This window comes from Zalophus californianus, chromosome 3, assembly GCF_009762305.2.
Source record: "Zalophus californianus isolate mZalCal1 chromosome 3, mZalCal1.pri.v2, whole genome shotgun sequence".
NCBI lineage: Eukaryota > Metazoa > Chordata > Mammalia > Carnivora > Otariidae > Zalophus > Zalophus californianus.
Window position 1 is genome coordinate 93,058,261 of NC_045597.1, and position 27,139 is coordinate 93,085,399.

Below are 27,139 nucleotides of genomic sequence, written 5' to 3' on the forward strand. Positions count from 1 at the left end.
CACCCCCATCTCTATCACTCAGCCGGAGACCATGGTGAGGGGGAAAGAGCCAACCCTCTGGCACCAGCAGGCCTAGGTTCAAATCCCAGCTAATCGCTGCGTGGCCTCGGGCAGGCTCCTCCTAGACACGGCACCTCCAATTCTCCATCTCTAGAACACTCCCATCCACAGGAGCCGCCCAGATCACTCCGTGACAAATGCAGGTAAAGTCTCGCGCACCCTCTGTACCCCTTGAACTGGCCAGCCTCTGGGCCATCGGCCTCCCAGGGCTGGACCCCTCCACATGGAGCAGCCTAACCCACACAACCCTTCTTCGAGGCCACGGCTGCCGCCAGCGTGGGCTACACGCTCTCAGCAGGGTCCCAGGTGCAGGTGACAACTGCCTCCAACAACGTGTGGCACCAGGCTGACACAGCCAACGGGGGTACCCCTGTGCACACCTCTAATTACCTGAGTCTCTGCCATCAACTATGCTTGCAGAAACAGCACCGGGGCCTGATTTACTCCAATGTTTTAACTAATTTTCTAATTTACTCCTTCAGGAGAGGAGAAACCAACTTTTCCGGAGGCCATGCTCTCTGGCTGAGGGAGGGTACCACAGTCCAGGCCAAGGTGGAGAGCCTCCTGGCCGACAGGGGTGCCCCCTGCCATCACTCCTTCAACCGAGCGCCCGCCCCCCCACACACCAAGATGGCTGTCCTGGGCACGAGACACCACAGAGCCTTGGCGAGGGCAGGGCATCCCTGGGAAGGCAGAGCGCTGACCGTCCTGCCCATCCCTGCACGGCCCTGGGCGTGCTCCTTTGCCTCCCTCACCTGCAGTGCCCCGTGGTGACGGCGATACACGGAGGTCAGGTATGCCAGCAAGAGGGCTGATGGGTAGTGGACCAACAGAGGTGACGGTAAAGACCTCAGACGTGGCCGGCGCTTCCTCTAAGGCTCCCTTCTATGCCCCAAGGATAAAGAGGCAGAGACTATGGTCCCTAAAAGCCCCAAGTTTTAGAAAAAAACATTAGAGTCAACTCAAGCTCCAGAGCCAGAGGGAGCACGGGCCTGGTCAGTGATGAGGATCCCTGCCCAGACCTGGGGTCACCCCGCGCCCAACATGTACATGTCCCCTTTGAGGAGACTGGAGCAGGACGGATGCCCCCATGGGGCAGACACTGGGCTGAATGTGCTACCCAGACTGTCCTGAACCTTCCAGAGACCGTAGAGTGGAGGCGCCACCCCGAAGGCTCTCCAGCCAGCTTGGTACCCACATCACTGTTCAGAAGGGGGCCAACAGCTATACAGGCTCTGGCGCACCCAGCACGGGTCAGCCCTCTGCAAGGCAGGGACACCACCCCAGGGAGGGCATGGCATGTGGCCCACACGGAGTTTGTCGGTGAAAACTGGGGAAAGGGGGCGCCTGGGTGGCTCAGTTGGTTAAGCAACTGCCTTCGGCTCAGGTCATGATCCTGGAGTCCCGGGATCGAGTCCCGCATCGGGCTCCCTGCTCAGCGGGGAGTCTGCTTCTCCCTCTGACCCTCTTCCCTCGCATGCTCTCTATCTCTCATTCTCTCTCAAATAAATAAATAAAAAATCTTAAAAAAAAAAAAAAGAAAACTGGGGAAAGGGGCGCAGGCGGGAAGATGGAAGAGCAAGGGAAGGAGAGGAGGCAGTGCCTCTCTGTCTCCACCCTTCCACTGGGTTCTGGCTGCAATCTCTTCTTGCCCAGACTAGAGCCCATCTGAGGAGGGGGAAAGGCAGGGGAGGGGAGCAGCGTCCGGCTGGGGCAGCATGGCCAGGGACAAAGTGCCTAGTGCTGAGGACCCCCGGTCCCGATGCCCCACTCCGAGAATCCAGGATCCCCCCCGCAAGCCCAAGGCTGTCTCCCTGGTTCTTTCCTCCACCCACAGCCCCAGCCCAGCTGATAGCCTCCCTCCCCAGGTCAGTTCCCGAAGAAGCTTTCTCATCTGGCCCAGACGCCAGCCTCCAAGAGGCCGGTGAAGTCTGCGACACAGGTGAGCTTTCTCCTTGGCGACCTGCCTTTCTCCTGCCACCCCATTCTCCTCCCTTTTGAAAACCAGTGGAATTACACCCAGATCCAAACCAGCAATGAGGTGGGGAAAAAATGGCAACAGCACTGGCTGCAGCGAAGCTGAGGTGCAGCCCAGTCTGGGCCGTCCGCTCCCCCTCCCACCCTGCTCTCCCAGAGCAGGACAAGGCCCGTCTCGACAGACTTCCCAGCGCCTGTCGGATTGCACAACAGGGCATTCCGGGTCAGAACTTCCCAGGACAGGATTTAGAGAAAAGTATGTCTAATGAAGAGGAACAGAAGGGCAGGGTTCCAGAAGGACCTGGAAACATTATGGCGGTTTTGTTTTGGTTTTTAACAAGGAGGCAAACAGAACTTCAGGGCATGAGAACAGAGCAGAAAGAGACAGGGGTGAGGTCTGAGAGCTGCCCAGAAGGAAAGACTGACTGCTGTGGTGCGAGAGCGGACCCAGGCAGGAGGCCGGGGGTCATCCCTGGCTCAGATGGGAGGCAGGCGGCTGCTGGTGGGGCTCACAGGGACAAGTCACCGAGGAGCTCAGGTGATGACTGAAATGCCGTCACCTCCCCAGAATAACTTGAAGACAAGCCCTCCCACGCGAGTGCCAAAAGGGAGAACCCAGAATCTCCCAACACAACATCCAGAGGCCACTCCGGGCCCTGGGGAAGGGGTCCCACGCCATCTCCAGTGGGAGTCCCTCCAGTCCTGGGAAGAGTCAGACCCTCAGGCATCCCCTCAAAGGCACGCCCTCTGGGAAGCCCCAGACCCTCCTCAGAGCCCCCTTAGGGGCCCCTCCGCAGTTGGCATCCCAAGGACAGCCCAAACCCCAGGGCAAAGGGAGCCTCCAAGAATTTCTAGAGTGGGTATTGGCCCCGGGAGGATCCAGCACACCCCCTTCACGGGACAGATGCAGCAACAGGCCCGGAAGAGGCAAGGACTTTCCTCCAAGTTACACACCTAGCGTGTCTCACCCCGCCCTTCAGACACTGACCCATCTTTGCCCAGAAAGGAATGCCACGGGAGCACCTCGGAGACCTCAGCCCAAGGACCGAGTCCCCTCACTCATCCAAGGGCCCCCTCAGGGTCTCTCACCTGAGGGCACACGGGCTGGACTGTCCAGCTCTGTCACTGCACTTGCTGGCCAAGCGGCCTCACACAACCAGCGGCACGTCTGGTAGTCAAGAGGGAAACCTGCCAGTGCGGCAGGGTACAGGGAGAATCACATGAGATAGGGCACAGAAAGGGCCCGGCCCCCAGTCTCTGTGCCCCCCTTACTTCCCCCTTTCTCCTAAGGAGGAGGGGAGGCCAGAGGTAGCCTCCGCTTTGGAGGATCAGGCTGTGTGTCCCCGGACAAGCCACTGCCACCACACGGCCTTGGCCTCCCCTTCTGTACAACGGGGGTACTGGATTCTAAGTCCTGATACCCTCACTCTGCCTCTCCCTCTGGGTTGGTGGCACCACAGGGAGGCCACGGCCGGCCTGGCCCGGCCTTTGGACGGTAGGCTCCCCAGGGCCTGCCCACGGCCCTCTCCCCAGGCCAAGAAGGGCAGAGGCGGCTCTCCGGGACTGCTGGATGATTTACGGCCTCATCCAGCCACCGTTCCCGAGGCTGTAGACCCAGCAGATATTTTCCACTGCTGCAGCTGAGTGCAGACATTAAAGGAGCCCTGGGCCTGGGCCTTGGGCCTCACGCCGGCTTCCCATCGCCTGAACACACAGGCAGGCCGGAGGCCCAGGCCAAACATCTGTGCCTAGGAACCAGCACTCCATCACAGGGAAGGGTGAGACAAAGCCCGGGGCCCTGCATCCAGGCCTGAGAGGCCCAGTCCAGGGGGAGCCAGGCCTCCCAGCCAGCGTGATTCACACCAGGCCCTTCCCACTTCCGTTTTCCCCTTTCTCCCCATGACAACATCTTGAACGAGTGCCTTTGCTGGCAAGCCCAAGCACTCTGGGGTTTTCTGCCCTGACGCGGCTCCCACGCTCAGCTGTGCACACAGCCCTTGGACAGGCCGCCGAGACTGTGTGTGGTGCTAGGAGTAACACACAAAACTCCGGCCCACACAAACGTTCTCGGAGGCCGCGCTCCCTCAGGGCGGCCCGGCCAGGAGGACTGGTGCGGTGCCCCTGCCTCTCTCAGCACCAGGCCACCCTCTGGACAAGCCAGACTGTCCCGGCAGATCGTGAGCACGTGCAGGAAAAGGACTATCTGTGCTGCAGAATTCTCTGCACCATTGTGAATGGGAAAGGTCCTTCGAGGGAGAAAAATACAAACTCAGCTTTCTGCTCCCAGCCAAGATGGAATCACAGGGACTAGTTGTAGGTTCCCACCCAAAACCACCAAATAACCAGACAAAACATTTGAAACAGTGATTTTTAAGACACTGAAGGACAGGCATCAAAGGGACAGTAGTCCCTGAGAGACAGAAACAAACGGGCTGGGGAGGCTGGAGGCAGGGCAGGGAGGCAAACCCAAGCAGAACCTGGCAGTTTCCCTGAGCTGCAGAGATGGGGCCGAAGTCCAGGGAGACCAGGGCAGGTAGAGTGTGCGTGACAGAATGCCAAGACGGGAGAGCCGAACAGAGAGAGAGAACATTGCAGATCTGCAGGGCTCCCCCCAGGGAAACTGCAGAATACAGGGACATGGAGTTCTTTTCCCAGAGCCAAGGAAAGAACCAGCCAGAAGGATGAGAGAGAACAGTGCTGCAGCAACCACAGGGCCAGGGACTGGGCCCACCAGCCAGACTGCAGAACCTCCAAAGTCAAGGGCATTGGGAAAAGAAGTCAGAGGTTGTTGCCACAACAGTGAGGAATAATTACCCTGGGCTCCGGGCCCATCTCACGAATCTTAACAGCAAGATTAAACCTTCCAAGGAAATCAGCCATGCCCCAGAGAAAGCTTGAGAATATTTATAGGAAAACAAAAATTTTCAACGTGCCACAAGAGACAATTTACAATATCTAGCATCCATCAAAGATTACCAGGCATGCCAAAGAAAGCAGGAAGAGACAACCCATAATAAGGAACATGATCAATTAATCCAAACCGTGCCAGAGCAGACAGGGATTTAGAATTTGTAGACTAGAGCCTTAAAACAGTTATTATGACCATATGCCACATGTTCAAAAAGTCAAGTGGAGGGGCACCTGGGTGGCTCAGTTGGTTGGGCGTCTGTCTTTGGCTTGGGTCATGATCCCAGGATCCTGGGATTGAGCCCCACATCGGGCTTCCCTGCTCACTGGGGAGTCTGCTTCTCCCTCTATCCCTGGCACCCATCGCTCACACTCTCTCTCTCAAATAAATAAATAAAATCTTAAAAAAAAAAATTCAAGTGGAGACACCAAAGACATAAAAAAAACCTAATCAAACTTCTAGAGATGTAAAATACACTGCATGGGGTTACTGGCAGATTAGACACCTCAGAAAAAAGACTCGTGAACTTGAAGAAATGTCAATAGAAACTATCAAATATGAAAACCAGGGGCAAAAAGAATTACAAAAGAAAAGAGTATGTGAGGGGTGCCTAGCTGTCTCAGTCTGTAGAACATGCAATCCTTGATAGCCATGTTGGGTATAGAGATTACTTAAAAATAAAATCTTTAAAAAAGAAGAAAAGCTGAGGGACAACTTCAAGCTGCCTAATGTATGTGTAATTGGAGTCCCCAAAGGAGAGAGGGGTAAGAAGAAATATTTGAAGAAATAATGGCTAAGAATGTTCGAAATGTAATGAAAACTACAAAAGCAAAATCTTAAAAGCAACTGGAACAAAGATGATTACCTGAGATCAAGAAAGTCATTTCATAATGACAAAGGAGCGAGTTCAAGATAGAACAATCCTCAATGTTTATGCACCTAACAACACAACTTCAAAATACATGAAGGGGCACCTGGTGGGCTCAGTAGGTAAAGTGTGCAACTCTTAATCTCAGGGTTGTGAGGTCGAGCAAGCCCTATGTTTGGGTGTGGAGATCACTTAAATTTATTTTTTTAAAGATGTTATTTATTTGCTTGAGAGAGAGTTAGAGAGAGCAAGAAAGAGAGCACAGAGGGAGAGGGAAAAACAGACTCTCCACTGAGCAAAGAGCCTGATGCAGGGCTTGATCCCAGCACCCCTGAGATCATGACCTGAGCCGAAGGCAGATGCTTAACCAACTGAGCCATCCAGGTGCCCCGAAATCACTTAAAATTAAAAAAAAAAATACATGAAGGGGCGCCTGGGTGGCTCAGTCATTAAGCATCTGCCTTTGGCTCAGGTCATGATCCCAGGGTCCTGGGATCGAGCCCCGCATCGGGCTCCCTGCTCGGTGGGAAGCCTGCTTCTCCCTCTCCCACTCCCCCTGCTTGTGTTCCCTCTCTCGCTGTGTCTCTCTCTGTCAAATAAATAAATAAAATCTTAAAAAAAAAAAAATACATGAAGTGAAACCAGAAAGTACTGGTTTAACATCTGAAAGCCCAATTACTGGGATTCACCATATTCTCCTATCCAACATGGAGAACAAGACAAGCATGCCTGCTCTCACCACATGTTGTCCACACTGTCCTGGAGACTCCACAGCCAGGATAAATAAGGCAGAATGAATAAATAAAAGGCATCCAGATTGCAAAGAAAAAAAATAAAACTGTCTTTATTCTCAGATGTGATCATTTATGTACAAAATCAGATAGAATCTACTAAACAGTAGTCACAAAAATCAAATTTTGAAATGCTAGCAGATTGGAATTTTAAAATACCACTTATAATAGCTTCAAAAAACATAAAATCACTCAGGATCTATCTGAAAAGATGTACAATACCTGTACATTAAAAGCTCTAAGACACTGCTGAGAGAATTTAAAGTAGACTTAAAAAATAGAGGGACATACACCCTGTTCATGGGCCAGATTACTCAACATTATTAGGCTGTCATTTCCCTCCAAATTTATCTATATTCCTCACAATCTCAATCAAGATCGTAAAAGTAGGATTTTTGGAAAAATTTGCAAGCTGATTCTAAAATTCATATAAAAATGCAAAAGATCTAAAAATAGCCAAAGCAACTTTTAAAAAAAGAATAAATTTGGAGGCTAACACTACCTGGTCTCAAGACTTACAATTAAGCTTAGTAATCAAGGAAGTATGATGTTGGTGTTAACAAAGAAAAATAGATCAAAAGAATGAACTAGAAAGTCCAGAAATAGGCCCACGTGTATATGGGAAACATTTTTTAAATAAAGGTGCAAAGGCAACTTGGTGCAGAAAGAATAATCTTTTAAAATATGGCCCTGGAGGGCGCCTGGGTGGTTCAGTCGCTGAGCGTCTGCCTTCGGCTCAGGTCATGGTCCCAGGGTCCTGGGATCGAGCCCCACATTGGGCTCCCTGCTCAGCAGGAAGCCTGCTTCTCCCTCTCCCACTCCCCCTGCTTGTGCTCCCTCTCTCGCTGTGTCTCTCTCTGTCAAATAAATAAATAAAATCTTAAAATAAATAAATAAATAAATAAAATATGGCCCTGGAACAACTAGTGCAAATAAGTAAATAAATAAATAACTTTGATCCATACTTTGTACTATATACTGATGTTAACATATTAACGCAATATATATCACAGACCTAAATGTAAAACCTAAAACTTTAACACTCCTAAAAAGAAAACATGAGAGAAAAAATCTTTGTGACCTCAGTTGAGGCAAAGATTTCTCAGGCCCAATACCAAAAGCATGAGCTATAAAAAGAAAAACTGATGAAGTGGATTTCCTCAAAATTAAAATTTTTTAATTCTATAACAGACACTGTTTTTTTAAATTTGCAAAGCATATAATTGATAAAAGACTTGTATCAAGAATATATAAAGAACTCTCAAAACTGAATAATTAAAAAACAAACAAACCAAGGTTAAGAAAAAAAAAGAAAAAGACAGAGATGGAACAAGAGTTGCTCAGACACTACACCAGAGAGTATATGCCGATGGCAATAAAACATGCCAAAAGCAGCATAACATCATTCATTAGGAAAATGCAAATTAAAACTACAATGATTAAATTAAAGTCAAAGTAGCTAAAATTCAAAAGATTAACCGTTCCAAGTGTTGGCAAGGACGTGACAGAACTGAGACTCTCCTATACTGCTGGTGGGAATATAAAATAGTACAATCCTCTCAGTTAAACAGTTTTACAGTTTCCTAAAAAGTCAAATATATCAACCTCATAACCCAGACACACCTACCCTATCAGCCAGTCATTCCACTTCTCAATATTTCCCCGAGACAAGGTCGCCCACACCCACACAATGACTCCTACAGAAATGTTCACAGCAGCCTTGTGCGTAATAGCCCCAAACTGGAAACAACCCAAATGTCCATCAAGAGGCGCTTGGACAGACAGATTGTGGTATACCCACATGATCGAATACTACTCAGCCAGCAATAAAAGGATAGGGGCTATGGATAAGCACACCATGGATGAATCTCATGATAACTGTGCTGAGTGAAAGAAGGCAGACAGGAAAAAAAAAAAAGCACAACCTGTTTGGTTCCCTTTAACTCTAGAAAATGCAAACTAATCTATAGTGACAGAAAGCAGAGCAGTGGTGGCCTAGGGAAGGTGAAGAGGCAGGAGGAACAGATTACGGAAGGACAGGAGGAAACTTCTGGGGATGATGGATACGTTCCCTATCTTGATCGTGGTGATAGCTGGCATGCATAAGTCAAAACTTATTAAATTTCACATTTTAAAAAAAGCTCCACTGAGCTATCAGATTGAGAAAGATCAAAAGGGTTGATAACAACACTGTTGGCGTGGATATGGACAAACAGGCGCTCTTATAAGTTGCTGGTGGGAGTATAAACCTCCATGGAAAGTGATCTGGCAATATCTACCAATATTGCCAAAAAAAAAAAAAAATCCCACACTTCTGCCCAGAAATTTCATTTCTAGGAGGTTTTCTACAAAGATATGCTCATGTACGTGAAATGACATAAGGTTGTTCAATGCAACTCTGTTTAGAGTGGCAAGTGTCCATCAGTAGGGACTAGACTAAAAAAAAAGGCAACTCTGATAGAACCAACCATACATGGTGCATGTCCCACGTATAAGAATGAAGAAGAAGCTCTTTATGGGCTCACATGGAATGGTGAGTGAAAAAGGCAGGTTATAATACAGGTTTCATACTATGCTTCCATTGCGGCACAGAAGGGGGAAAAGGTTACCTATTCATTTTAATGCTACTTGTTTATATCTGGAAGGGTACACACAAAAACTAGCATCAGTGATTGGCCCTGGGAGGACTATGTGGGCCACAGCAGTGCCAACAAGACTTCCCATAAAAGTATATATAACCCTTTATGCCTTTTGAAATTGTTAAGCATGTGGGTATGTGACTATTCACTAAATAAGTAAGGATACATAAAAATTACAGGTAAGTGAAAAATAAGTGAGGTTGATCTATATGGACAGATGTGGAAAGAACATCAAGACATATTGCTAAGTAAACACAAAGAAAGTAAGCTGCTGAACACTATTGGTAATATGATCTCATTTGGGTAAAAACTAAGTAATGACAATAAATTATTGGTCTATGTCAGTTGAAAAACACATGCATACCCGTGGTTGGTAGTTATTTCTAGGTAGTAGGATTTAGGGGGGAACTTCTTATTCTGCATTATCCATTTCTGAATGTTTAAACTTTTTTATTTGTATTAAGTTTGTAACAGAGTGAGAAGAAAAAAAAAAAGAGCTTTCTAGGCTGCCCTCCCCTGGGCCAGTTAACTTCTTTTTAACCACTTGCCTAGAAATATGAGTAGAGTTTAAACATGACCTCACCTTTGATAGGGAATTCTACCTCTGGAAATTTATCCAAAGAATGCGATCAGTTACAGTCAAAGATTTACATCTGTGGGAAAACACACAGTGAATGTGGTCGCAATCAACAAAAGTAAATTACAAAACAATCTATGAGATGTGATCCTGTGAGTGTAGAAAATACTAGTAAACATAAATAGAAAAGGTCTAGAAGGGACTGAGGTGCTAAGGGGGTTCTCCACAAAGAGCATGGGGAATGTGGTCCTCAGGTCTCTGTGGCTTTTACTTTCTTCTTTTTAAATCTTTTTTCTTAACTAGCTTACAAATGGAATGTTTTGGGTTTTTAAAAAAAGGAAGCTAAATACACTAATAATCTTAAAGCATTTATAGATAAAGGTGTTTTTAGAAGAATTAGTTATGATCATGAAAAAAATAACCTTTATGTCCAAAATAGAAGAAGCAACAACAAACATATTTTGACAGAGCCTACAGCAAATGCTTACCAAAAAGTATTAAGTAAAAATTGCAGGATGCAAATTATAAACTATACAATCTTGAATTTGAATCTGTAAAATACTGGGGGGGGGGATATTAACAAAGATTAGAATTAAGTAGACAAAAAAATTTTTTTAATCCAAGACAGCAAATCTGTTGTTTCAATATTTGGGCCACCATGATGCCTAAGTTGAGGTGAGAATGGAGACAGGACAACTTTAGGCAAGGGAGCCTCACTCCAGCTGTCTTGTCCAGCAGAAGCCCCTGAGCAGCCATAGGGGGCTACTTTGTGGGAGCCTCGCACAAGCCTCAGGAAGCTGTCTCTTCTCCACCCACAACCACCTGCCCTTGAACAGGTCCATGAGTTGAAGTGCATGGTCACTATCCCGGCTTCTGGAGGAATGTGGCTGGAAGACCCACTATGGAAAGCTCCAGAGCACAGCAGGGCAAAGGTGACTGGCCTCTGGCCTAGGGCAGCCACTGGCAGCCTAAAGGTAATGTCTCGTCGGTGCCTTGTGGGTCTGAGACAGGACAAAATCAGGCACCTCTTAAAAAATATCCCTGCCAACAAACGGATCCCTTTCCTGGCCAGAGGTGCAGGGGCTAGTAAGCACCGGGTCTGCTCCCACCAAGATGTTTTTCAGTAAAACCCAGCAGGATGGGGGCTCGGGCTTAAACCAGCAGCCCACACTAAATCAGAATCAGGATTTGGGTTGACTGGAGCCTAAATGAGTTGCTACATGATATAGTTGCCAAATACATGGTGCCCACTTGGGCTGCCTTATTAATAATAACAAGATTTATTACTATGCACCAGGGACAAGCTACCTATCTATGAACTCTTTTATCCTCACTATACCCCGAGGACATGGGTCCACAACTATTGACGGATGAGAAAACAGAGGCACAGAACTGGGACGTGAAGTCTATCTCCAGCACCTGGTCTCAACCCCCTGCTCCACCGAACCTTCCAAATTGAGGGCTAATCTGCCCATCCCTTCCCCATGGCCATGCTACAGCCATTTGCACAGTCCCCTTCCAAGCCAGGGTGCCAAAGAGATGGTAAGCTGGGTCACATGAAACACAGAGGGCCCGGATTGGCCCATAACAAGGGGGTGGAGGCCAGCCCGGGAAGGAACGAGCGCAGGGAAAACACACACGGTCCTCCCTCAGAGAACTGGGGGCCACAGAAAGGACAACAAGTGGACAGACGTCCTTTAGGGGCGGTCGGAGCGGGAAATGGAGCAGGCAGGCCGGGACTGACAGTGGGGCCACATTTCCAACTGTCCAGGCTGCCACGGAGGGGCCTCCCAGGCAGAGGGGGTCTCTGTCGAGACAAAGGCTGTGCCCTTCCTCCTTCCACAGATTATGGCAGAGCCCCCTGTGGATGGGAAACCAACCCTAGGGAGGAGAGAGGAGCCATGACCCTGACTGTTCTTCCTTTGGGAACTTGGATGACTCCAGTGAAACCAGAAAGCCTCCGTAGCACCTATAAAATGCAAACGAAATTTCCTCCCATACAGATCGGGCTGTCATCCCAGCAGGCCCCAAGTGCCTGTCCCACACCTCGTGGTGGTGTTTGCTAAAGCAGTACATGGTCTCGAAGACTTTTCCATCTTTTTTATTGTTATGTTAATCACCATACATTACGGCTTTTCCATCTTGAGACGGTGTAAGAGTGTTTAAAGATGAGAGCACTTCTGGTGGCAATGCTAAGGTCAAGGGCTGCTTCCTTCCTCAAGTATATCAGTGAAGTGACCATCTGTGAGTTTACAAACCCCAAATGCAACCCTTTCTAATCGCTGGAATAGAGAAACTGTGACCCCAGGCACCGAATATCATGGCTAGATCTATCCCAACCGCCTTATTTGACTGACAAGGGATAAACTAGGGGAGGCGTGTCTGCCCAAGGGGGTCTTTCGTTAACTTCAGGCAAAGCCAGGCTAGAACCCTGGCTACCGCACCACATCTCCAAGAACTTCTCCACCAAAACCACCTGCCTCCCACCAAACATCCCTCAAATGGGTGTAAAAATACTGTACAAAGAAATTACGTGTGGAGCCCAAATGAACTATACAACACGTTTTTAAATTATATAAAAATGCAATTCTGCTATATTACAAACTAATCATTTTATAACAATTCCTCTTACTCTCTCAAAGCAAGGTCACCAATCTGGAGACGGCTTGGTTGACTTATATTTCCTGAGAGAGGTGTCGAACAACACTGAACAAATGCCATTCTCTCCCACTGGAAAATCTCCCAGAATTGATTTATCAACAAACATTTACTAAACAAATAAACAGACAACTGCAAGACAATATTAATGAGTGTTACAAGCAAGGGAAACTCCAGAGACAAGTGGGAGCCTAGGTCTGATGCAGGAAAGACTCCACAAAGGAGGTGACCCTTGAGTTATTGGCTTCGTGGATAGGAGAGGAGAGATACACCAAGGACCAAAAACAAAAGCTTTTAACATCCTTGTAGTCAATGGATGGAGGATGGATGGATGGATGGCGAATAATGGGTGGATGAGGAAGGATGCATGGGTGAAGGAGGGAAGATGGATGGATGGATGAGTGATGGAGGGAGGGAGGATGGATGGGTGGATGGATGGATGGGTGGATGGAGGATGAATGGGTGGATGGATAACCACTACTACCCTTAAAGCACTGAAAGTGTTCCTGAGGATCATAGTGAAAAGTGTTCTGAGAACCAGATTCACCTTCTCTTCCTTTTTCCACCAGCCATCAGGGTCACCAAGAGGTGACCCTGTAAGTGGAGTTATCTTCAGGGAGGAAGGTAATAGGTCAGGTCAGGAATAGGCAAAGCTCTTGCCTACAGTTGGGCAAAGGTTACTAGAATGAGAAGAGGTATGTGCATATTTGCTGGGAATTCCCTCTTTTCCACTGTTGTGCCTGGCCTCCCCGGCAGAGAAAAAACTGGAGAAACTGAGTCAGCCCAAACCCAAGAGGCAGAGAATCACTTTGCTGCCCAATGTCCCATCCCCCAAAAGAACCTGGGTTCCTGTGAGCTTATGCCTCATGACCTGAAGTTAACCCACGGGTAACAACAAGGGCCATCCTTAGGATCACAGAGCCACCCCTTCAAAGCATCCCCACACTCTCATAAAGAGGCCCTCTGCAGACTGCCAGAGCCCTTCCCTACACCTCACCCTCCAAGTAACACTGACCCCATGTAGGTTCCAGAAATGCCATGTTCTGTCCATCATTCGCCTGAGTTGCTCTGCCTGGACTGTCCTTCCTTCCCCTGCCCCTCCAATGGCAAAGTCCCCAGACCCAGTCTGGACCTCTCCTGGAAGAAGCCTTCCAGGACTGCTCAGGCACCACTGTTTGGTTGAATACATGAGCCACTGCCAAAAGGCCCCCACCCCAGGATCTCCCATTATTCTGACCCAGGACCCCGCAGTCCCTGACTCTTAGCTGCCAGGAAGAGCCTGGTACCAAAATTCATCGTGAAGTGAGAAACCTACCAGCCTGGGGCCGGAAAAACAGACCTAGCCGGTTTCTCTCCGACAACGGTTGAGGGCAATCCCTGCTCCTGGCAACATTCCACTGTAGCTGTCTTTTGAGGTCACGCTGGCCAATTCATGACTTTCCTAAAGTAGCCTCCCCGCTAGGCATGGAGACTCTCAGAAGAAGATGTGCACTTGAGAACACTCGCGGGATCTCAGAGGCCGGAGGCACTTAACCAAGTTAGCAAGGTGTGTACTTCCGGTGTGAGCTTAATAAGTCCGAGGCACATAACAGATGTTCCAGTAAGTGCTAGCTGATTGACTGATGGATTGCTCCAGGAATTCCTCGTGATGGCAGCGGCCCCACTGTTTCCAATTCAAGGCACAGAAAGGAGGCTTGAAGATCTCCAGGCCGGTGTGAGAGTGAGGTGTGAAAAGGCGCCTGCCGCCTGGTGTGTGGGTCAGGGAGGAAAGCCTAGCTGGTGACATCTCCCCCAGGGTTTCCCGACTGTAGCATTGGTAACATTTGGGGTTGGATCATTCTTTGTTGTGGGGGCTGCAGTTGTGCATTGCAAGGGGTTGGATCATTCTTTGTTGTGGGGGCTGCAGTTGTGCATTGCAAGAGGTTAAGCAGCATCCCGGGCCTCCACTTACTAGATACCAGTAACACACACACACACACACACACACACACACACACACACACACACACACACACACACACACACACACACACACACACACACACACACACGCACACGCTGTGACAACCAAACGACCCCTGGGGGAAAATCGCCCTACGCCTCAGGAGAATAAATCTCACTCTGCTCAGGGTTCTGCCTCCCAACGGCCAGGTAAACACAGAGATTATCCAGTATCTCCAAGACTCAGTTTACCCATCTACAAAATGAGATCATAGTCTGCAAGTGACCTGCATGTTTCTGGGCATGCAGAGGCACTCAATTAGCTGTTTTACCTTGATTTGTACATAGTTCTTCTGAAAACCTCAAGCCAACATCTTCAATCTCTCCCCAAAAGCTAGGAAGGTACCACTGGAAATCCACTAAGGCCTAATGACGGCTTCATAGCTGTCCAAATACCTTGGCCAAGCTGGACCACTTTTCAGAATCTATTCTAAAGTAATGATCAGAATTTCAGGCAAACATTTACATCAGAGACATCTATTCCAGCATTATCTATAATCACAAAAACTAGAAACAGTCAAGGGGCACCTGGGTGGCTCAGTCAGTTAAGCATCTGCCTTAGGCTCAGGTCATGATCTCAGAGTCCTGGGATCAAGCCCCACATCAGGCTCAGTGGGGAGCCTTAATTTTAAAATAATTTTAAAAATAAATAATAAATTAGAAACAATGTAAATATCCAACCATGTAAAGAGAGTAAAGTAAAAATATGATAGAGACAAAGGAGTATTACGTTGCCAAAAAAACCCCACATAAATAGAAATTACTCATTAATAAACATGGAAACATGTCTAAATATAATGTTGAGTGAATCAAGTTACGTGACTGTACACAATGTAACTTCAATTTTGTAAGAAAATACAAAGCAAAAATATTATTTCATACAAGACAATAGAAAGGGACTGGAAGGATACTTAATGAAATTTCCCTCTTAATGATGTTCCCTAGATCACAAGGGTTTTTTTGTAAAAAAAAAAAACCATGTCTTAGTTTTAAGATCTTGTGGGGAAACTATTTTGTTGCTGTTTTTAATATTCTTACATTAGAAGAGAAGGCTTTGCTTGAATCCCCAAGTGCTAAATCAAAGCCCAGACCTTGAATACGGAGCCCCTAGCCATGCAAAGAAAAGGATTTAAGCCTAAATAAAGGGAGACCCAAAGAAACAGAAACAGAGAGATCAACAGGGCCGAGGGCACTCGTAAACAACCTGAGGTACCCACAGGGTGAGCTGGGCTTGGCAGGGCTGTGGGTGAGACCCAGGCCTGCCCCACGCGCTGCTCTGTCTGCCTGGCTGGGCCAGGGGCTGGGCATGGCGGGAGACACGAGTGCTCACTCAGGCAGCCGGCTCCGTGAAGCTGGCTAGTAGATGCCCGTCACTGAGCACTGGTCTAGGAGCTTGGCTCTCACAGCTGAAATCATCGAAAGCAAGAACAGGACTCATACCACAGGTGGGTGGTGGGGGTCCTGGCGGGGGAGGCGGTCAGTCAGGACCCTCCAGCTCAGCACACCCAGGCTTCCAAGCCAGATTCCAAAGGTGCCACTGGCCTTAAGCTGCCTCTGGCTTTTCTGCCTGCCACTGACTACCCAATCAAGGTGGGCCCCTTGAAGATGGCCGGGGATGGCAACTGAAGAAGCACCACACTACAGCATGGGGGCTCAGCCCTTCCTAGTAAGACAACTGGGTGGAGTGTTGGGGGCCTGAGGGGCCTGCAGGGCCTGGGACTGAGGGCTGGATCTGGAGGGTTTGGCAGCCGGGTGTTGCACCGCAGAGCCCCAGAGGAGAGGTTGATGCCACCAGCCCACATCCCACTACCCACGGGGCGCCCAGGGCCAGGGGAGCCGTGGAAGGGCGTGCCCTCACCCTCCTCTACAGCCCGCCCTCGGGAGTGTGGACCACTCAGAGGAGCTGAGCAAACGTGGCCAGGAAACAATACGGCACCTTCAGACCCGCCAAATGCCTCCCAATGGCCTCTGTCTGACCCAACTGCCTAATGGATGAGGAGGAGTCCACACGTCCCAAGTTCAGATGCGTCAAAGTTTTCTTTGCTCAGGCTCTCTTGGAGTCCTTGCCCAGGTGCACTTGAAGTATCCACACAAAGCTACCAGTCTGCAGTGCAGGACACTACAGACCACAAAGTGCCCAGAAGCTGGCCCACGCCAGAGCCAGAGGCCTGTGAGGGCCCGAGTTTCCAAGGCCAGCGGGGCCTTAGTGACAGGAAAGGCCACCAGTCCCGGGAGCCTGACCGTGAGCGAGGCCCCTGCTGGGCTCCCACGTGGAGCCCCATTGAATACTAAAACACACCAGTGAGGCAGCGCCAGGACGCCCACTCTGAGCTGAAAAGCAAGGGCCTGAGAGAAACCAGGCCTGTCCTGATGATCAGCTGCCCCGCACTCACCAGACTCCTTCCAGGCTCTTTTTTGCCTTCGTCCTCTGAAGACGACTCAAGTCGTAGTGAGACAGGATGTTCCTGAAAGACGCTGAGGCCAGGGCCAGGGTGCGGGGACCGGGCGCTGGGCCCGGGGGCAGGGTGCCAGGCGGCACTGCGGCGCGCTCGGGCGGCAGGCTGACCTCACGGGCGCATGTGAGCAGGGCGGAGGTGGGAGACTCGCTCCACAGCCCGTCCTCCCCTCCGGGCAGGGCAGCCACCACCGGCTCCTCTCTGCACGCCCACTCCTGCCAGACTATCTCTGTCCTACCTTCCTTCGGAAGCCACAGACACCCACAAGGTAGGCCTTTCAGCCAAACCGCAGTGTGAGTGGAACTTCCAGAATGTCTGCTCAAACCATGAAACACCGAACTGGGCCCCAAGTGGGTCCAACTTCAGGCCACTTCACCCATGAGCACTGAGACATTAGCTGTCATGATGCACAGGAGGGTTCTTACACGGGAAAAAAAAAGAGTCAGGGTGGCTCAGTCGGTTAAGCGTCTGCCTTTGGCTCAGGTCATGATCCCGAAGTCCCGGGATCAAGCCCCACATCAGGCTCCCTGCTCAGCAAGGAGCCTGCTTCTCCCTCCTCCTCTGTGCCTCTGCCCTGCTTGTGTTCTCTCTCTTGCTCTATCTGAAATAAATAAAATCTTTAAAAAAAGGAGTCATCCTAGCGACCCTCAGGCCAGAACTATACACTTAATAAGCTCACTAAGCTCTAGTTTCTCCTGGGGGCTAAAAGCTATCTTTCACAGCAAAATAGGTGACTGTCACTGTTCCATGAAACAGAGCCTCTGCCTTAGACTCCACACCACTCTGTGATGTTCTGGAGCAGAACAGCTCAATTTTAGGCCATCCTGCCCCAAACTCCAGTCCAGCACGAGCTGATCAGGAAACTAAAAGTCTTAACAATCTGCTGAGACCCATCCCGGGTTGTCCAACCAGACTTACAGATGCCAATGCTATCCCTTTCTCAATTCAAAAGTCACCAAGGAACCGGGGCCATCACAGAAAGAAATCATTGATCCCCATCACCTCACCCTAAAAATCCTCCATAAAATGCAGATCTCAGGACCCCTCTCCGCAAGAATTCTCTCTCATTCACTACGTACTCCCTGGGGCCTGAAAATCTGCATATTTAACAAGCCTCCCACCTGAATCTGAACCTCATCCAGGAGTCTCAGGAACCCCCCTTAACGGTACCTGAGGCCTTATTCTCAGATTTACCTCTAAACTCATTTCCAGTTCTGACTTCATTCTCTTATGCTATTTCTTTTTTGTAGAAGTGCATCTTAGGAGAAAAAAAAAAAATCTCATTCTTAAAAGGATCTGATAGTTAAGAGACTTACTGATATATATGTATTTCAGAATAAATATATATACATATCACACATCCCGCATTCACACTGAACGGGAAGAGTAATTTGACATACTATATCACATGTGCGAACAACAGACTATATTATACACGTTTTCCATAGATGAAAACATCTGAATTACATTCAAACCCAAAAATTCCTCGCTGTGTAACGGTGGAGCCTGATTTCTCCTTTCCCTACACAAACAAGGCAATGCATACACACACTCAGTCTGGGGACACCAGACACGTCCCTTCACCTTGATCTCCACAGACAGCGAGGGCCAGCCCTAAATACACTGTCACAGCTTGGACACATAATGTATCGCCACAGCACAACCCATCCCTGTCTGCGGAAATGTCTGAGTGATGTGCCTTCAACCTGTCATCGGACCACGATGACCTCAATTTTTGAAGAAGTCAAAACTCTATCCTTATCTTCAGAGATCCAAGAAATATTTATGTGTCATCCCTCCTTCAGCTTGTCTGTAGCCTTCAAGAAAGTCTGAAAAGGCTCTCCCAGCCATGTGCCCCGCCCCCGCCGCTCCCACCACCTTCCAATGTCCCCAAGTCCACCCCCCTCTATGCTCACGCTTTGACCATATCCCAGAGGTGCCCGAGCTCTGCCGTGGGCTAGGGACAGTGACTGGTGGGAAAGTGGGGCATAGTCCTTGAGCAGCACCTCACTACACACTCCCCAGAAGCAGAGGCAGTGACAGAGACCCCCCACTTTCTCCAGATTCCGGTCTTCCCACCCTCCCTGCTGTCTGATTCTTAGGATGGGTGGTGAGAGACGGGGTGTCCTGGCTCCCAGGATTCTGAAGCCAAAGAATCTGAGCTCACCTTTGCCACAGCCCTCCTTCCAGAGTCAAAGCAACTTGCACGGGGTCAACCAGCTCTTGAGAGACCGCTCTTCCTCTCCCTCAAGGTAACCCCAAGTGTTTGGGCTAATTTTTCTTCATATGCACTCATCCATCTCAATAACTCTCTTCCTCAGCTCTTTCCAGAGGAAAACAGCCTGAAAGATGATGTATAAAAGAAAAGATTCCTAGCAGTTATGGCCGGGGGGTGGGGGGGTGGAATGGGAGATGGGGGGTGGGGGGTCCTCTGTCTAATTTTCTATACCTCTGCCATCTTCTTTGGCAGGTACCAATGACTTGGTCTTAAGATGGTCTTAACTAGTATAGAGTTGTCGAATCACTGTGTTGTATACTTGAAACCAATAAAACATTGTATGTCATGTATACTTCAACAATAAAAAATTTTTTAAAAAATGGTCTTAACTAGCAAGTGACAAAGATGGGGGCAGGGAACATCAAAGGCCCTTCACCCTTCTCCACCTGGCTTGGGTCATATTCCTCTTTCAAGAGCAGTTCAAAAGGAAAGCCCCTCTTGGTTCCCAAAGCAGAGCTAGTTAAATCCCATGGGATATGTTACCTTCCTAGTCATGTTGGATTTATTTAAATGCATTTCCGTCCTCCCCCAGAAGAAACTCGGTAAGACTTCTATCCCCTTCTTCTTGAGCCACTGCTAGGTGAATTGCAGATTCTCAAAGAAAGAATCAACAAATTAAGAGCTATTTTCTGGCCATCAAGGTCTGCCTTACACTGCAAATACTTACATATTAATCTCCCCATCTCAGGTTTAAAAATATGGACTCTTTTTTTTTTAACTCCCAACATAATGAATGAGTTTAAATATTAGAAGTTGAAATTATTTAGTAAATCATTTCACCTGCAAAGCTTCTATTTGCATAACATTAATTCATGATGGCAGCTAAAACAAATTCATCACATTCTGTATATTAGAAGCTGATTTATGTAGGAATTGAAAAAAATCATGAGCTCAAAATTATGTTGACATGACGTACACGCTCAATGGAGAAAGATTTTTCTTTTTCCTTCTTTCCCCCCCCCTTTTTTTTAAATCATCCGAACAACTGAATTATGGTGAGGAGGAAAAAGATTTGAGCAGAGGAAGGAGGCGAAGGAAATGAATAATGCTATGCCTCACGTGTGTGGCAGGCTCTCGGTGAGCATAGACACACACTCTCCGGTTATTAATGTCAAGTATGCCAAAGATACGCTGGAAAATCATTACCATTCATCGCCACTAACCGCCATTAAATTTCAATCAATTCAACTTAGCACAAGTGTACTTGAGCGGCCCTTACAGTTCCTTATAAATGTGGCTCAAAAGTCGGGCTGACTTATTGCATTGTCCACCGCACAAAGAAGCATTGCTAAGCATCTGCTTGGACCTCGAGACTGATGCTCTTTTAACATCCTAAGCATTCAGAGATCTTTCTTTTTCTGAACTAAGAGGTCTTGCATCCGTAAGGGTCAAGACGAATGGGGGGAGGGTTGCGGACTATTCTGAGAGACCACCACTCTGTTCCTGCCTTTGGGGTGGGGACAGGGCAACGGGATGCTTCCCTACGTGTAGTCAGTCTCCCAGATGCCTTGCAGAAAAAGTTTCTGACGCCACCAGAAGTTGGGTAACATGGTCCCTCTGTCTCCTGGCTCTGGGGAAATGATCTCAACCCACTCTGCAAACTGAACTGCCCTCGAGCCCCTTTCCCCGGGAAGGGGAGGGCGACGGGCCCATCGGGAGCGGGAGGGAGGTTGGGCCTGGGCCACAGCTTTGGGCAACGGCTCGCCTCCCAGGTGCGGAGCCGCAGGGCCCGCGCGCTCTGGGGCTCTTGCCCTGCGACAAAGGCGGCGGCGCGGGCCCATTGGGATCTGGCCCGCTGGCTTTCTTCCCGACTCGCCATGAGCACCGTCCGGCCTGCCGCCACTCGCCGGAGGCGGCCGGTGCGCCGCCGGGACAATGTGGCCATTGTTCGGGTGCCGCAAACCAGGCCGGCGGGCAGGTGGGAGGAAGGCGGCGCGGCCGGCGCGCGGGCAGTCGGGGCACCGAATGTCCCCCGGACGCGGGCACGGTCCCCGCGGCCTGGGCGCGCCGCCTCCCGGGCCAGCCCTCGGCCGCGCGGCAAGTGGAGGGGGCGGGGTTGGGGGGGGGGGACCCGGACGGGAGGGGGAAGCAGAGAGAGAGAAGGGAAAAGAAGGGAAAGGAGACGGCAGAGAGACAAAGAGGCTGGGAGACGGAGAAAAGAGAGAGGGGGAGAAAGAAAGCTGCAAAAGAAGAAATGGGGGAAGAGAGATGTTAAAGCAAAAAGGTGGGGGAGGGAGCAGAAAGAGCGGGGAGAAAGATAGAAAGGAGACAAAGAGGAGAGCGAGCACGGGAGAAAGAAGAGTAGGGCAGGGAGAGACAGACATGTGCTGTAGAACTGTACCAGAGGCTGCCCAAGAAGCCTCTGGAAAGAGCAAGAGTTCATCTATTTCGTAGAGGGAAGCGGTTCCAAACCCAGCCGAGTCAGCAAAGTGTAATCACACCAGGAGCTTTGCTTAATTACAGGTTTGAGAGCCGGGCTGGAGGAAGAGAGATACTTAACTGTGTCCCCAGGAAGGCCTAGGCAGGCACTCAACTGGTTTGTAAGGTTGGGGAATACAAATATCCCATGACCAGCCGCCCCCTGCCCAAAGCGCCCTGAGCCAGAAATCTTGGGAGACTGAGGCTGGGGTCTGCAGCGTGGTAGACTCAGGCTGACCAGGAACAGCCATCCCCTCCAAGCGTTGAATGTTCAGTTGGGACAGGAGTCCCAGGCTCCCCAGTGCTGGTCAGTGGTGAGGCCACAGGCCTGGGGAGCCCCGCCTCAGCCTGAAGCAGGGCCACCCGCCCTCCTCCCCCGCCTCACTTGCAGGAGGCCAGGGGCCCTCGGCCCAAGGGGGGAAATCAATCCCGTGCTAATGAATAAAAAGTCCCCTTTATTTCACTGCTGTTTTTGGTTCATTAAATTTTCCACAGATTTGCAGAGAAGAAAACAATCAATAAACCTTGACAAAAGTGAACGTGTGAAAAAGGCCAGAGAATGGAAAAGCGAGATAAAAGTGATATCCGATCACAGATTTCAGCGGCAGATGACGAGCTGGGGGCTGCTGACGAATCTCAATGGACCATCACCCTTTTGGGGCTTTCCTTCCCTTTGCTGAAACTCTTCATTCAAGACAATAGTAAATGCACTAAAACTTTTTTCTTATGCTAATGCATGAAACCGGGCACTCACAGTTAAAACACACTTCCCAGCAACGTTTTTTTTTTTTTTAACAACACACATGCACACACACAAAACCACACTGACTTATTCAATTTAAATCAAGAAAATCTCAAAAATGGTTTAATATGTACTCTTTGGTCACATCTTAACTGAGTTATGTTCCCCCACTTGCATGTTTTTAAAGAAACCAGAATTAGAACACAAACAGGATTATTGAGGATGCTTTTGTTCGTGAAGGACTTGGGAGACATAAGCTATTAAATCCAAAGAAAATATACTGTTCTTGTTGGTGCATTTTTTTCAGAGTTTTCAACATAGTTTTGTAGGTTAAGGATGCTTTTGTCACCCTCGAAATCTAAAAACAATGAACAATGATTTGGTTTTTTTTGAATCCTATATTCCAGAGCAAACACTCAAATTAATTTTAGAGAAAATGAGTAATCTCGAGTCTGGTGTCCTGTGTTTATTTGAAAACCACAAAGCTCCTGCCCTTTTCCAATGGACACTACCAAACACCAATGTCCCCTTCCCTTAGGGTCTTTTAAACAAGCCTGAGGAAACAATTACAGAGTAGCTCCCCTCCCGGAGGTCTTTAGACTCCAGTGAGCCTCGTTCACTGGAAATTGCTGCATATTCCGGTGGTCGGTACAAACCCCTATTCCGCCTCCGAATTTTCTGGAATCTGAGAATAGTTTCTCTCTTTGGCATTCTTCACGTGTTTCATTTGTCCGTGCCTCTGACACTTACTGAAAAGAAGAAAGGGGTGGGGGGACTGCTTCCCTGGGGTTCCCTTTCAAAACACCCTGGCCCAGGGGGGAACAGCTGCAGCTGTCCACAGCGAGGCGCACCTGGCCTGGTCACCCCCCCACCCACCCATGCAGCCGGGAATGGGCCCTGACACAGGTAGGACCCTCCCCCCACCCCAGCCTAAAGAAGCAAGACGGGTTTGCTCCATCTCCCTCAAGCCAGCATCACAAGGGAGCGTCACTCAGATGAAAGTAAGCCCTGCTGAACACACACTTTCCCAAGAAAAGGCAAGCTGCCCTACCCCTAGGGTACACAAGGATGCAGGGCTCTGCTCGGAGCGTTAACAAGCCAGCAGGGTGCGTAGGGGTCACACGGGCTTTCAGAGTGCACACGACAACCTCCTGGTCTCATTTAGAGGGAATTGCTGGCATCTGTGGGGCAAAGACCCCCCCCCCACCAGCCCCGGGGTGGCCGAGGGAGGCCCCGATGGAAGAAGGGTGTTTATTAGACAAATATCCAATTTTGTCTGCCGGCCTGCTGAATCCCCTGATTTGCTAATCCAGCCCTACGGACTGCACTGTGTACAGGGCACTTGTGGGAGTACAAAAAGCATGAAGTATTTGTGTATTTTTCAGTCGGCAGTGCAAACAAGCCAGCTACAGTACACAGCCTCCAAGAACCCCCCAGCCAGGCGCTGACCAGCGGCACTTGTGGCCCCCTCTTCCGACCAGGCTACTAGAAGAATTTCCTCTGTCCGACGCTCCCCCCCACCCCACAAGTGGGCTGGAGCACCCCTGAGAAAGTGGAGTGGCACTCCGCAAGGGCCTCATCTAATTCCACACACGCTTCAAGGTGGGCCAAGTCCAAAGTTCCCTCCAAGGCCACGGCCAGGCCAGGGTTAGTACGAGCTGGAGAGGAGGCGGGGGGGGGGGGGGGGGGGGGGGGGGGTTCTGCTGGAGAAGTCTGAACACTGCAAATTCCCCTCGGAACAATTCCCACGGAGGATAAAAACATCTTTACTGGTCCCACCCTGTTCCTCTCCAGCCCTGGTATGGGGGGGGGGGTTCCTCCCTCTCAGCCTCACCCACTGACTTTGAAAACAGACTGCTCTGACCAAAGTCTCTCGGATGCCAGACGGAGAGCTGGCCGGTTCACCCGAGGGCTATCTCCTGGGCAGGTGGGCTCCTCACCTCCGTGGGAATCTTCCCGCATTAGTGTAAATCCCCCCGGAACCACTAAATAACCTCCTGAAATTAGCGGATTTCTCTAAGCAGCAGGGAAACACAAAACCATCCTAAAGATTACAAAACATTAACTTAACTTTGCAACTCTCAGACAAGTGACAACCTTCCTTCTGTTTGGGTTTGAATGGAATTTAAATCCGGGAGAGAACATCTCCACGATTTCCTGTAACCTTCAGCCATGGGAGGGAGAAGCAGAAAGTCCAGGAAAACGAAAGCAAGAAAGCTGAACGAAGAGGAGCAAGGAGTGAGGTCAGAGACACCAGCAGGGAGGGAGGCCTGGAGGTACGCATCTGCAAGTATACCTTCTACATTCTAGACCTGCTGCCCCAGGGCAGACCAGAAGCTGGGAAAAGCCTAAATAAAGAACATCAAAATTAAAAGCAGCCAAGCGTGGCCAGGGTACCCTCCCCTCCCCTGGGGGGGGGGGGGGGAGACAAGCCCAGGTAGCCACACAATGAATTCCCTCCCAACGGAGCCACTGCAAAGCCCTCCCAGGCCCAGGGAGGCCTGGCCCCAGACACTGGGAAGCTAAGGGAAGGAAACTCCCAGCTAAGGTAAGGAAATGGGCGGGGAGGGGGCTCGTAGGTGAGGTGGCCTGAACAAACAGAATTCATCAGAGGGACTTGCGACAAGTCCGCCTGTTCCTCCGCTTTCCCCCGCTGTATATTTTGGATTTCACAGTTTATTTACTTTACTTTTTGGCACGGAGCCCCCTGAGCATGCCAATACAATATTTGTTTAAACACTATTTTATGCCGCTTGCGAGGGAAACGTTTACTTTCAAATTCTCCAACATCCCCCAGAGCCTCGTCTGCAAACAGCATATGAGCGTTTTACAACTGCTCCCTTTATCTGAAGCTGTCGGGATTAAACCTTCACACGCCCGGCGAGGGCGGCGGGGCGGGGGCCCAGGACTCGGCCGGGGCCACCGGGCTGCAAAGCCCGCGCCATAGGCCGTGCACCCAGCGGGATGCTCGGGCGGGAGGGCCGAGCAGCGCATAAAACACCCCCCAGGGCCCGGCACCAGACTTGGGAAGGATCTACTTTTCCAGCGGGGATCTACCCAGAGAGCCATATAAAAAATTATACAGAAGAGAGGGGAGCGGGGAGAGAGAGAGGCACCCTAGAAACGGGGTGGGGGGAGGGGGCTCCAGGCCCGCAAGCGCCTCCGCAGCCAGTCACCCGGGGTGAAGCGCGCGGGCTCCTTCCCGAGCTCCTCGCGCGGTAAAAGTCGGGTTTCCTAGGAAATGACAGCAATTACTGCCGGGCTGAAAAGGCGCCGAGTAGGGTGGACTTCCAGCTCCCCAACGCGGTGGGCGCACTCACACTCATACACACACACACACACACACGCACACGCTCCCTTCCTCCACCCCTCCCTACCCCCCCCGCCCCCGCCCCCGTCCGGGAAAAACGCTCCCCTCTCTAAACCCTTAATAGGATTGGCGCCCAACTCTCTACGCGCCTCTCCCCATCCATCACACACAGATCAAGTTGCAGTAGTGGATTTTTCAAATTCCTCAGCAAATATACTTGTTGAGAGATTGGCCCTTGGGGGGTGGGGGGAGATGATGAGTGGGGGCGGGGATGAAAGTGAGGGCTGGGGGGACCCGAGGACCGGGCCAGGGATTACGTGCGGATCCCTTCGAGAAGTCAAGCGGCTCTTGGGGCGGAGGGCAGGGGAGGAGGAGGAGGAGGAGTTGGAGGAAAGAAGCAAGGAGGGAGGCCGAAGAGGAGAGCCTGACCGAGGGGGAGGGGGGGCAGCAGGGCCCAAAGACGGGGAGGAAGGAGCGAGGAAGAAAGAAAGGCAGGGCTCCGCGACGGGTAGAGCGGAGAAGTGCAGTTAGAAGTTCACAAGTGGCTGGCTGCAGCCCCTCCACACACAGCACACTCCCCTAAGACACGCTCTCACTGCCCACCTCTAGAGCTTCGCAGCATCCCAGGCTGAGGTGTTACCCACCACCTCCCCAAAAACAGCCCGGAGCTAGGGCGCGGTGAAGACGGGGTGGGGGCCGGCCAGGCTGTGCACCCGGAGAGGACAGGTTCTTCCCCCAGGTAGTAAGGGGGATGCAAAATCGCCCCCCCCCCCCCGGTCACGAGTTCTTAGCCCCGGACCCCTCTATCGTCCCTGCACGGTTTGGTCAGAGCCCGAGGCGGGGCCGCCTCGCCAGCCCCCGGCCCCCCAAGCCTGGTGCCCCGATCCCCGTGCCGTGGCGCGGGTACCCGGCCGAGGGACCCTCCGAATCGGCGCAGCATCCCGGTCGGCCCGGACTCGGCCGGGGTAGGGGGCACTTCGCAACGCAAAGCAAGCAAAAGAAGGCCAATGCAACTTTACCGAGGGAGACAAAAGTTTGCCTCTAGCACGCAGGTGGCCTCTGGGTCGCCGGGCGGTGGCTTCGGGACCCCATCCCAACTTGGCTGGCGCGGCGACCCGGGGCTCGGTCAGGCCGGGGCGGGGCGGGCCAGGCAGGGGAGGGGACCGGGAGGCGGGCGGGGGCCCAGGAGCCCCTACCGCCGGTGAGCCGGCAGCTTCCCTAGGCTTCCGCGCGCCGCGCGGCCCGCGCTCCTTCCTCCGGCTCCTCCGGCTCCTCCGGCTCCTCCGGCTCCCCCGGCTCCTCCTCGCCTTCCTGCGCGTCCGCCGCCGCCGCCGCCTCCCGCTCCTCCTCGAAGTCTCATTGATGGGAGTTTGAAAAAAAGTCCGCGGAGCCGTGCTGCCTCGGCTGGCGAGCTCCGGCACTCCTGCAATCCATCAGCGCCGCCCGGACGGCGCAG

The 27,139-nt window shown here is 50.7% G+C and overlaps 1 protein-coding gene across 1 annotated transcript in view; it reads right to left on the reverse strand.

Annotated features, from left to right (window-relative positions):
• Positions 1-26,963, reverse strand: part of GLI2 (GLI family zinc finger 2) — a 251,180-nt gene extending 224,217 nt beyond the window's left edge. Inside the window, exon 1 of the mRNA XM_035726928.1 lies at positions 26,703-26,963. The gene's annotated coding sequence lies outside the window, so the exon portion shown is untranslated. The remainder of the gene's footprint in view (positions 1-26,702) is intronic.
• Positions 26,964-27,139: the final 176 nt, after the last annotated feature.